The following is a 13361-nucleotide window of genomic DNA, read 5'->3' as shown; positions in this document are numbered from 1 at the left end:
ATTTCTTTATTTTCTAAATAAATGGAAGGTAAAGTCATCAACATGTAAACACAAAGGTGTACTCTAAGCAGGGCCGGCCCGTGGCATAGGCCGTATAGGCAAATGCTAAGGGCGCCGTCCATCAGGGGGCGCCACGCCAGTGCCACAAATGTTGGAGAAAAAAAAAAAAAGTTGGTACTATTATTTCTAAATACAAAAAATAATCCCACGTTTATTTAAATGCAAAGTAAAGCCCAACCCCCCCACCCCCCCCCCCACCCCCCCCCTGCACGGTGCGCTTTTTGGACGTCACCACATCAAAAAATCAACACAAGATGTCAAAACGGCCAAAACTGTCAGGTGCCCAGGGAAGAAAAAAGAGAAAGGAAGAGGAGAAACGAGAAAAAGACAGAGGTAGCAGGTAGGTAACGTTAGCCTACATGAAATTATTTGTCTGTTACAGAATGTGATAGTAACCTGGCTTTTTAGCATTAAGCTGATGTCACATGATTCGGCAATTGCCAATCAATAAATAGCTAGTTCTGTTTTAACGTCGGGTTAATATTGTGGAGGGGGCTAAATTGTTATGGAAAATAATAATGTGACGTTAGGTAATTACAGTACTCCCACCTTACATTCCTCAGGGACATTTGTATTAGATCTTTTAAGCAGGTGTTTTTTGTTGACATTGTCATTGCCTTCTGGTTAGCTAATGTTTGCCCTGCAGGTAATAGTCACTTTTCCACCCCTTTATATATTAGGTATAGTTGTAAGCCTAGTTGTTAAAGAGCACATCATTAATGTTAATTAAGCAATATCACATGAGAGGGAAGGCTGTTTTTTAATTTGAGCACTGCTGTGATTCGGTTAAAGATAATCATAACATAACATTCTCATATAATATATCATACTGTTACTTTGCATTCTGCTATTCAGCATTTCACTGTAATGATGACAATAAATTGATTGTTAGATATTCATCTTTTATTTTTTGTATTCATTTATTTATTCATGTTTTTTTTTATCTTGTTAACTATTCTGATTGTTAATTTGCTTTCTTTAAGTAAAAAAAAAGGTCAAAGACAAAGCTATTCGGTTTTTTTGTGAGTATATACACTTCACTGCCGATGTGGGGGGGGGGGGCCCTCCTAAAATCTTGCCTAGGGCGCCAGATTGGTTAGGGCCGGGCCTGACTCTAAGTTTGTACGGTACTAGTACCGCAATACTAATGAATAAAAAAACGGTACTATCCTGCTTCTGAAAAATACCGGTACTATTTTGTCACGTCGTGACATTGCTGGAAAAAAAGAGCAGAGGCGCTTGTTAGGCGACGCATACGCACAAAGTACTTGCAAGCAGAAACAGTGTGGAGAGAGAAAAGGGGAAATGGACGCGTTTTGGCTTAAAAACTAACGATAAAGTTGAAGCTATAAACACTGAAACGCCGAGGTGCTTAGCTTTTGCTCTTGTTAGTTGTTTGCTAGCTCATGGCTAACGGCTAAGGTCCATCCGCAGTCTGCAGTGTTTTAGCTACTTCTAAATCACTAATCCTCGCCGCAATGGCGACAAAAAAGCTAAGTTTCTTACAAGTATCATCCGTGGAGGACCAGGAATAGCTAAACATGCTTCACTACACACCCTGGAAGGATACAGTAGCTAACCGCTAACAGCAAGCTAGCGCTTCTGAATGTAAACAAACCAAACCATTGGTGGATCTACACAGACATCGTCCAACACCAATTACAAGAGCCGTACATAGTCGATACTACAATGATTGTTTCGATATTTTTACTATCACAAAATCTTTTGTCTTTTTCATTGTTTATAAAGTCTGGGCAGTGTTTCCCATAAACTGCCAAGATACCTGTGGCGGTGGGGGCGTGGCTATGGGCGTGGTCACCATGACATCAAGTAATTTGGATAATTTACTACAATGATATGAATTTCTCTAAAAAGGTTCAAAAAATGTATACTTACTTATTAATAATAACAGTTTTGTTTTAAACGTCCATCCATCCATTTTACAATATAATTACAACACTTTATGTACATATTTATATACAGATTTGAACAATAAGTTATTCACTGAAATATATTTATTAATTGTGGTTCTTACATAAAATATATCTTATAAAAATATAAAAGCTAAAATGTCTCTTAAAGCTCTGCCCCTTTAATTAGTGCATACTAAATAATTTAACTTTAGCCTACTACTACAAGCATATTATTTACCAGCAACATAAAGTGAAACAGAGGCAGAGGTGTCCTGCCACAGTCAGTAACAAATAAACAGAAAACAGTAGTGGTCAAATACAAATAAGGCAACAAGAGAAGTATCCTACACTTCTCTTTTGTAAAGTAAACCTGAACAGCCGATACGGGCATCTACATCAACAATATGATTTGCCTGAGAAGCTGGACAGGACAAAAATTTTTTTTAAAACATTTAAAAAATCTATTTGTGGCAGCCTTAATTATTTTGTGGCGGGCTGCCACAAATAAATGAATGTGTGGGAAACACTGGAGTAGTAGATAATAGTTTTTGCTTTTGTTTTCCTCAAACAACTGGAACTAGTTAAACATTGTGTTAATATCGTTAAAAGGGAACTCCACTTGTTTGGAATGTTGCCTATCGTTCACAATCATTAGAGACAAGATCAGACTCCTTTTGAAATTTTTTAGGATTTTAAAGATGATAAAAAACGCTTGAAAGATGCGGTTAATTAGAGTCATTGTTGTAGCCTTCAAAGTCCTCTAAAACAGCTTCAAAACCTTACATCAACATTTTATATGCAGAGGCGAAAGCGACTTTGACGCTATAAATGTGGACTTTGGAGCCAAGCTATTTCGACATAAATGGAGCACTTACCCAAATAAACCGGGAAAAAAAACCGTCCCTGGCCAGGTGGACTAAATGCACAACGGTCCATCGAGTGAGCCAAACTTTAATATTAATCACGATACATGCACCACGTCATGCGTGTTAGTACAACTACAGTACGTACGCTGTCTGGCTAGCTGTGTACAAACAAAACATGAAATAATACTTTACAGATACTGTAATATGATTGCTCATGTTTTTCAGTCAGTACAGATTGGTGTCCTATCGCATTGTGTTGTGTATTACAAACCCAAACGCATTTCGTGCTGACGTAGAAGCTAGCTTATTTCTTGCTGTAGCTAGCTTTTATGGCTAACACCGCAACAACCCTAGAAAATAGTTCCTCAGTGTTCACTCTTTCAATAACTATGTCGCTACAGTTTGGTTATTACACAGGTTACGGAACATAAATTAGGTTTTGTTGACATTTTTTGAATGCATTTTTCAAATGATTTAGCGGTAGAATCGATTGCTCCCATTAGCTGCATCGCCGAAATTAGAAAAAATTTACGATTCTGGGAAGATCGGAATGTTAATTCCGTTTCCCATCAATGCTGTAGACTCCATGCTATAGAGTTTTTACTGTAATGAAATCAAACATTAACATTGTTTTTTGATGATAACATTTTGGCAATTTGGTTGTTTTTTTTAATTTAAAAAATGTGTACAGTTTTGTCATTTACATTAATGCACCATAAAGCATACAGTTAGCCATCTATCCATCCATTTCCTACCGCTTGTCCCTTTTAGGGTAAAAAACTGGCAATTTAGTTGCCAGAATTTTACCATAAAAAAGTAGTTTTATATTTACAGTAAAAGAAAATTTTAAAAACCCATAAATTGTACAGTAAAATTCTGGCAATTGACCTTTTTTAATGTAAAAAACTGCAGAACTGTTTTTTTTTTTATTTACAGTAATATCGTGTTAAAACTACCGTCAATTTTACGGTAAAATTATTGCGACAGAAAAAAATACATGCAATCGCATATTTTGTTTACGTAAATATTATTTAATAATGCATTGTACACTGTAAAAATGACAATAGATTTGACGGTAAAATTGTGAAATTTACTGTTCTTTTCACAGCATTTTACTGTAAATGAAAAAAAAACCAGTACTATTGTTTTTTTTGACGATAGAATTCTGGCAAAAAATATTTTTTTACTGTAAAAAACTGGTAGCGCTTTGCCATTTAGAGTAAGACACCGTAAAATCTACAGTATTTAGGGTAAGAAACTGGCAGCTCAGTTGCCAGAATTTTACTGTAAAAAAGCAGTCTTCTATGCAAGCGCATATTTTCAAACTGAAATATTATCTAATAATACAACAAAGATATTATTAAATTTTCAAGCCATTTTTTTTTTATTAAAATACTAATAAATACTTGCTTGACTACACTGTAAAAATGACAATACACTTTATAGTAAAATTGTGAAATTTACTGGGGGGTTTTCCAGCATCTTCCTGTAAAAAAAATAAACAGTACCATTGCTTTATGACGATAAAATTCTGGCAAAAATGTATTTTGTACTGTAAAAATATGTGGAATTGTTATGCCATTTAAAGTAATACACCATTTTTGGTATTCTTTACTGAAGCTCAGCTAAAACACACTTCCCACGGCTTCTCCTTTGTTATTTTATTCATCCCGGTGGGCTGACTGGGCATGGAAACCAGGAACCGAAAGTAGAAAAAATGTACGATTTTCACAAGATCGGAATGTCAATTCCGGTTCCCATCGATGCTGGAGACTTCATTCTATAGAGCTGGGTGATAGGGCGGAAAACTAAAATATAAGAGTTTTACATCGGTCGATATCGATGATTATTAGGGATGTCATTTATCGGATGGCCGATAAATGCGTTAAAATGTAATATCGGAAATTATTGGTATCGGTTTTTTATTATCGGTATAGTTTTTTTTTGTTTTTTGTTTTTTTTTAATTAAATCAACATAAAAAAACACAAGATACACTTACAATTAATGCACCAACCCAAAAAACCTCCCTCCTCTTTCACACAAAAGGGTTGTTTCTTTCTGTTATTAATATTCTGCTTCCTACATTATATATCAATATATATCAATACAGTCTGCAAGGGATACAGTCCGTAAGCACACATGATTGTGCGTGCTGCTGCTCCACTAATAGTACTAACCTTTAACAGTTAATGTTACTCATTTTCATTAATTACTAGTTTCTATGTAACTGTTTTTATATTGTTTTACTTTCTTTTTTATTCAAGAAAATGTTTTTAATTTATTTATCTTATTTTATTTTTATTTTATTTTTTTAAAGTACCTTATCTTCACCATACCTGGTTGTCCAAATTAGACATAATAATGTGTTAATTCCACGACTGTATATATCGGTTGATATCGGTATCGGTTGATATCGGTATCGGTAATTAAAGAGTTGGACAATATCGGATATCGGCAAAAAGCCATTATCGGACATCCCTAATGATTATTGACATATTTTATGATCTATGAAGAACAAGTACCAGGGAAAAAATACATGAAATGTAAACATTTTGATTTAAACTGCAACTTTCCTCTGATTATAATCATTTGTTAAGGCGGAAAGGAAAGGAAACGTCAACACAAGCATGGAAAACACTAAATGTAAACAAATTTGTAAAATCACGTTGAACACTTAATAATAAGATCTTAAAATGAAGGTGCAAAAATATGTAAGAAATGCTTCATAAAGTGGAAGAAAATTGCGCTAAGTGTGTAAATGTAAACAAAGAGAAAACTGAGAAGAACTATTTTCTGCAGGTTTAGTGCCAGGAAGTTACAGCTGTGCTCTAAAGGGTGAGCGCGGCTAAGGTGGTATGGTATTAGCGGTCTTGGTGGGGACTTGGAAAAAAAAACTGCCGTGCTGTCCACATGACTTTTCCTCTTTAATCCACAATTTCTTAATTTTTACTTTCTCTTCTCAAACTGTGCAAAGAATCAAGCGCCGGACAACCAAACTTGATAGATGATACTGTTACCTGATTGGCTGATCACTTCCTGCGTTGCTCGGTTACCTCAGAGCGAGTGCCTTTGTCCATGCAACCAGCCTTGCTTTTCAGCTTCCGGTTTCTTCTGACATTAAAGAAAAAGGAAAAAAAAAGTTCTATCGAACGCATTTTTCATTGATAATGAGTATGTGTCTATGGCAGGGGTCACCAACCTTTTTGAAAGCAAGAGCTACTTCTTGGGTAGTGATTAATGTGAAGGGCTACCAGTTTGATACACACTTAAATAAATTGACAGAAATAGCCAATTTGCTCAATTTACCTTTAACTCTATGTTATTATTAATAATTAATGATATTCACACTTAATTGAACGGTTTAAAAGAGGAGAAAACACGAAAAAAATGACAATTAAATTTTGAAGCATAGTTTATCTTCAATTTCGACTCTTTAAAATTCAAAATTCAACTGAAAAAAAGAAGAGAAAAACTAGCTAATTTTAATCTTTTTGAAAAAATTTAAAAAATAATTTATGGAACATCATTAGTAATTTTTCCTGATTAAGATTAATTTTAGAATTTTGATGACATGTTTTAAATAGGTTAAAATCCAATCTACACTTTGTTAGAATATATAACAAATTGGACCAAGCTATATTTCTAACAAAGACAAATCATTATTTCTTCTAGATTTTCCAGAACAAAAATTAAAAAAAAAAATTCAAAAGACTTTGAAATAAGATTTAAATTTGATTCTACAGATTTTCTAGATTTGCCAGAATAATTTCTTTTAATTTTAATCATAATAAGTTTGAAGAAATATTTCACAAATATTCTTTGTTGAAAAAACAGAAGCTAAAATGAAGAATTAATTAAAATGTATTTATTATTCTTTACAATGAAAAAAATAAATTTACTTGAACATTGATTTAAATTGTCAGGAAAGAAGAGGAAGGAATTTAAAAGGTAAAAAGGTATATGTGTTTAAAAATCCTAAAATCATTTTTAAGGTTGTATTTTTTCTCTAAAATTGTCTTTCTGAAAGTTATAAGAAGCAAAGTAAAAAAAATTCATGAATTTATTTAAACAAGTGAAGACCAAGTCTTTAAAATATTTTCTTGGATTTTCAAATTCTATTTGAGTTTTGTCTCTCTTAGAATTAAAAATGTCGGGCAAAGCGAGACCAGCTTGCTAGTAAATAAATACAATTTAAAAAATAGAGGCAGCTCACTGGTAAGTGCTGCTATTTGAGCTATTTTTAGAACAGGCCAGCGGGCTACTCATCTGGTCCTTACGGGCTACCTGGTGCCCGCGGGCACCGCGTTGGTGACCCCTGATCTATGGCCATCGTTTTATCACCCGGCCCTACTCTATGCCCGACTCCATTAAAGACCTTTGAGGAGAAGCTATCGCCTTACGGTCATTCTATGACTCGGCTACGTTGAGTGTGTGTGTGTGTGTGTGTGAGTGTGTGTGTGTGTGTGTTCTTGTATTTCTACCCTTCTTCTTCCATATGAGGAGGTGTGAACAAGTGATGACATAAATCATGGTCCCAGTACAGAAAAGCATTGCATCTAATAGAGAATGTCTCATTAGCACCCCTGGTGGTGAAATTGATCAAAATGAGGGTGGTCCCAAAAAGGAGGGATTTTTCAAATTGACTGTGTGTCAGTTTTAAAAGTGCTCCCCCTCTGGTCAACATATGACATAACAAGTGTGTGTGAAAATGTTAAGTGCTCCCCCTCTGGCCAACATATGTAATAACAAGTGTGTGTAAGAAATTGAAATGCGCCCCCTTTGCCCAAAATGAACAAAAACCATAAAATATGTATATAGAGACATACTGTAATAACAAAGTAAATAATCAATATTAAAAACCAAATACAAACAAAAAATTCAAAAAAGAAAAAATTAACTAAAAGCTTTCCTTTTTTATATTTGCATAATATGTATACATTATTAATGTTGTAAATACAAATCTTTATATATCTAGAAAGGGTGGTCCTAAAGAGTTAGGCATTTTTCAGAGGTCTCAAGAAGGTAACAAATACATGAATGTGTGTGTGGGGGGGTTTTTGTATGTCTACCCTTCTTGAGACATCAACAAGGAAAAGTAGCTTCCATATGAGGAGGTGTGAACAAGTTAGGACATAAATCATGGTCCCAATACAGAAAACCATTGCATCTAATAGAGAATGTCTCATAAGCACCCCTGGTGGTGAAATCTATCAAAATGAGGGATTTTTTAAATTGACTGTGTGTCTGTTTTAAAAGTGCTCCCTCTCTGGCCAACATATGAAATAACAAGTGTGTGTAAGAAATTGAAATGTGACCCCTTTGGCCAAAATTTATTAAAAAAAATTTTTTTAAATATGTATATAGAGACATCCTGTAATAACTTGCAGTAAATAATGATTAAAAACCAATTATAAAATTAAAAATAACCTAAAAGCCTACCTTTTTTTATATTTGCATAGTATGTATATATTATTAATGTTGTAAATACAAATCTTTATATATCTAGAAAGGGTGGTCCAAAAGAAGTAGGCATCATTCGGAGGTCTCAAGAAGGTAACAAATACAAGAATGTGTGTGTGTGTGTGTGTGTGTGTGTGTGTGTGTGTGTGTGTTTGTGTGTGTGTGTGTGTGTGTGTGTGTGTGTGTGTGTGTGTGTGTGTGTGTGTGTGTGTGTGTGTGTGTGTGTGTGTTTGTGTGTGTGTGCATGATTGCCCACTTCTTCCAACCGTTTCTTGTGCAGTAACAAAACGTGCAAGTCACCTGACACCCGACTCTTTGGTGTTGCAGAGTTAAAGTTGCGTCAAGTGGTCATGTGACACGGCGGACAAAGTCAGGCCGAGACAGTATCGCTAATATCGCCCGTGTGATGAAAGCGTTCCACTGGGACAAGGACGAGCGAGATGCTTCCTCGTGGAGGAGGAAGGGTGGCCGGAGAGAAGAAGGCCATGTTGGGAAGGAGGGAGGGGCGCAAGGATGGATGGAAGGAGGCAAGGAGGTAGGATGCGAGCGTAAAACATTATTGATTTTGAAGTCTTGTCTGGAAAGTGCTGCTCTCTTTTCTTCCTCGTTGACAAACAAGCTCGCTGGGATCATTTCATCGTGTTTGAGTCTTTTATTGGACTTATTTTATTCTGCTTCTGTCACATGTGGACTTGTTATGTAGCATGTCTATATTTTTAGTGTTACATCTATCTAATAAAACACAACAACGGTTCATTTCACAGGTGTCAAACTCAAGGCCACATCTTTTCAAGTGGCCAATAAAGTACTTGATCTTTTTCTACAAAATGTATTCCTTTATTCCGTTTTGATAGAAAAACAACATTTCCAATCGCATGTTTTTGAACTGAAATATTATCTAGTAATGCAACAGGAATATTTTATATATAATTATATATTATATTTTTTGACTGTAAAATTCTGGCAAAAAATATTTTTAAACTGTAAAAACGGGTAACGTTTTTGTCATTAACAGTAATACACCGTAAAAAAATGTTTTCTATTTACAGTTAAAAAATTACAGTCTACAGTAAAATTCTGGCAATTGACCCGCCAGTTTTTTCCATTTACAGTAATATGCTGTAAAAACCACAGTAAAATTTACAGTAAAATATTTTTTTTTAACTTTAGATTATCTAGTAATGCAACATAAATATTTGTGTGTATATATATATATATATATATATATATATATATATATATATATATATATATATATATATATATATATATATATATATATATATATATATATATATATATATATATATACAAATATTTATGTTGCATTACTAGATAATCTTGTTATATTTTTTTACTGTAAAATTCTGGCAAAAAATATTTTTTTTACTGTAAAAACGGGTTGCGTTTTTGTCATTACAGTAATACACCGCAAAAAAAATTATATTTAAAGAAAAAAAATAATTACGTTTTACAGTAAAATTCTGGCAATTGACCCGCCAGTTTTTTCCATTTACAGTAATATTTTGTGTGTGACAATCATTGGCACTTTAACTTTAACTTAAAAACCACCGTAAAATTTACAGTAAAATATTCTTTTTAACTTTAGATTATCTAGTAATGCAACAGAAATATTTGTATATATATTTATATATTATATTTTTTGACAGTAAAATTCCGGCAAAAAAATATTTTTTTACTGTAAAAATGGGTGGCATTTTTGTCATTAACATTAATACACCGTAAAAGATTTTCTATTTAAGGTAAAGAAAAGGAAAATACATTTTACAGTAAAATTCTGGCAATTGACACACAATTTTTTTCCATTAACAGTAATATGCTGTAAAAACCACCGTCAAATTTAGAGTAAAAATTATTTTTAACTTTAGATTATCTAGTAATGCAACATAAATATTTGTGTGGATATATATATATATATATATATATATATATATATATATATATATATATATATATATATATATATATATATATATATATATATATATATATATATATATATATATGTATATATTTTTTTTTTTCTACTTTTTGACTGTAAAATTCTGGCAAAAAATATTTTTTTTACTGTAAAAATGGGTAGCTTTTTTGTCATTAACAGTAATACACCGTAAAATATTTTTTTCTATTTAAAGTTTAAAATAATTACGTTTTACAGTAAAATTCTGGCAATTGACCCGCCAGTTTTTTCCATTTACAGTAATATGCTATGTGTGTGACAATAATTGCCACTTTAACTTTACCTTAAAAACCACCGTTTTGTCATTTAGAGTAGTACACCGTAAAATCTACAGTTGTTTTTAGGGTAATTTACTGTTTTTTACAGCATTTTAATGTAAATTTAATTAAACAGTACTATTGTTTTTTTGATGATAAAATTCTGTCAAATTTTTTACTGTAAAAACGGGTATAGTTTTGTCATTTACAGTAATACACCGTAAAGTCTACAGTTAGTCATTTATCCATCCATTTTCTACCGCTTGTCCCTTTTAGGGTAAAAAAAATGAATTTTACCAAAAGTAGTTTTCTATTTACAGTTAAAAAACAAAAACATACATTTTACAGTAAAATTCTGGCAATTGACCAATTCTGGCAATTTTATACCGTAAAAAACTGCACAACTGTTTTTTCATTTACAGTAATATAGTGTTAATACCACCGTACATTTTACGGTAAAATTATTGCGACAGAAAAAAATACATGCAATTGCATATTTTTTTTACTTAAATATTATTTAATAATGCATTGTACACTGTAAAAATGACAATACATTTTACGGTAAAATTGTGAAATTTACTGTGGTTTTTACACCGTTTTACAGTAAATGGAAAAAAAACAGTACCATTGTTTTTTTTTGTTTATAACATTCTGACAAAAAATGTTTTTTTACTGTAAAAAACTGGTAGCACTTTGCCATTTACAGTAATACACAGTAAAACCTACCTGCTCAGTTGCCTGAATTTTACCATAAAAATGCAGTCTTATATGCAATCGCATATTTTTAAACTTAAATATTATCTAATAATACAACAGATATATTATTAAACCTTAAAGCCATTTTTTATTGAAATATAAATAAATACTTGCTTGACGACACTGCAATGACATTTTATGGTAAAATTGTGACATTTACTGTGGTTTTTACAGCATCTTCCTGTAAAAAAACAAAACAGTACCATTGCTTTTTGACGATAACATTCTGGCAAAAATGTATTTTGTACTGTAAACATCTGTGGTAGTGTTATGCCATTTAAAGTAATATACCATACAATCTACAGTTGTTTTTAGGGTAAAAAAAACTGACAGCTCAGTTGCCAAATTCATTTTTGAATGTAAAGAACCGTGGTAGTGTTGTGCCATTTTCAAAAACGGGCAGCTCAGCTACCAGAATTTTACTGTGAAAAAGCTGTTTTCTATTTACAGTAAAAACAACAACAACAACATTCATTCTACATTAAAATGCTGGCAATTGAACTGCCAGTTTACCGTAAATAGAAAACTGCCGTATTGTTTTTCCGTGTATAGTAATATGCTGTAAAAACCATCATGCATTTTACGGTAAAATTATTACGAGAGAAGAAAATACATGAAATTGTATATTTTCTAAGCTTAAATAATTTTTAGTAATGCATCGCACACTGTAAAAATGACAATAGATTTGATGGTAAAATAGTAAAATATACTGTGGTTTTTACAGCATTTTATTGTAAATGGAAACAAACTGTACCATTGTTGGGGTTTTTTTTTATGATAAAATTCTGGCAAAAACAACATTTTTTACTGTAAAAATATGTGGTAGTGTTATGCCATTTACAATAATACACCGTAAAAGCTAGTTGTTTTAGGGTCAAAACTGAATTCTGGCAATTGAACTGCCAGTTTTTTACCGTAAATAAAAAACTGCAATACTGTTTTTCCATGTATATTAATATGCTGTAAAAACCATCATAAATTTTACGGTGAAATTATTGCGACAGAAGAAAGTACATGCAATTTTCTAAGCTTAAATATTATTTAGTAATGCATTGTACTCTGAAAATTTTTAGATTTTACGGTACAATTGTGAAATTGACTGTGTTTTTTTTTTTTTTTACAGCATTTTACTGTAAATGGAAAACGACAGTGGCATTGTTTTGTTTTTTTGGACGACAAAATTCTGGTAAAAAAGTATTTTTTTTACTATGAAAACTGTTTTAGTGTTTTGCCATTTACAGCAATACACCGTAAACGCTACAGTTGGTTGTACGGTAAATAAAAAAGTCCCCGGAATTTTAACGTAAAACAAGCATTTTTAAAAATATTTACAGTAAAAACAAAAAAACTTACATTACAGTAAAATTACAGTTGTTTTTTTACCGTAAAAAAATGCCGTACTGTTTTTCCATTTACACTAATATGCTATAAATTTTAAAAAAAACACTAAATTTTACAGTAAAATTATTATATCACCTTGAAATTGAAAGATTTAGGATTTTTTTTTACATTGTATACGTAAAAAAAGTCATCAAATGCATAAAGGAAACTGTAATAATATCGTTCACTGAGGTCAAAGATAACTGCGACGAAGACAAGTTTGACAGCCCTTATTCCCCGTCGCCATGGCAACAAGAGGCAGCATCCGTACCTGACATGTGACATAGTTTCGGGACAGACGTTGTCGAGATGAGGCTCATCATGCTCATTCAACTTTATTTGTCATGCGAACAGACGTATGGCACGGTCAACCAGTCATACAGTACAAACATAGAAAGGTCAAAGGGCATCATTGTCTCGCAGTACAGTTTCGGTAGCCGGGGGTACGGTTCCGTGCAGTCCGCACCAGAACCCGGCCAGTCTTTTTTGGCGGTCACAAAAAAAAAAAAAAAAAGTATAAATAAAGAAAATAACACAATTTCACGTTGCGGTCCGCGGCCATTTTTTTTTTTTTTTTTTTTTTTTTTGTCTTTTGGAGGGAAAGAAAAACTTGCAGGAAGTCCTCAAAAGAAGTCACACCTGTCAGAACCCAGCTGTCCTCGTGTGTGTGTGTGTGTGTGTGTGTGT

This window comes from Entelurus aequoreus, linkage group LG05 (genome assembly GCF_033978785.1).
Source record: "Entelurus aequoreus isolate RoL-2023_Sb linkage group LG05, RoL_Eaeq_v1.1, whole genome shotgun sequence".
Taxonomy (NCBI): domain Eukaryota; kingdom Metazoa; phylum Chordata; class Actinopteri; order Syngnathiformes; family Syngnathidae; genus Entelurus; species Entelurus aequoreus.
Note: the sequence above shows the minus strand (reverse complement) of the source record.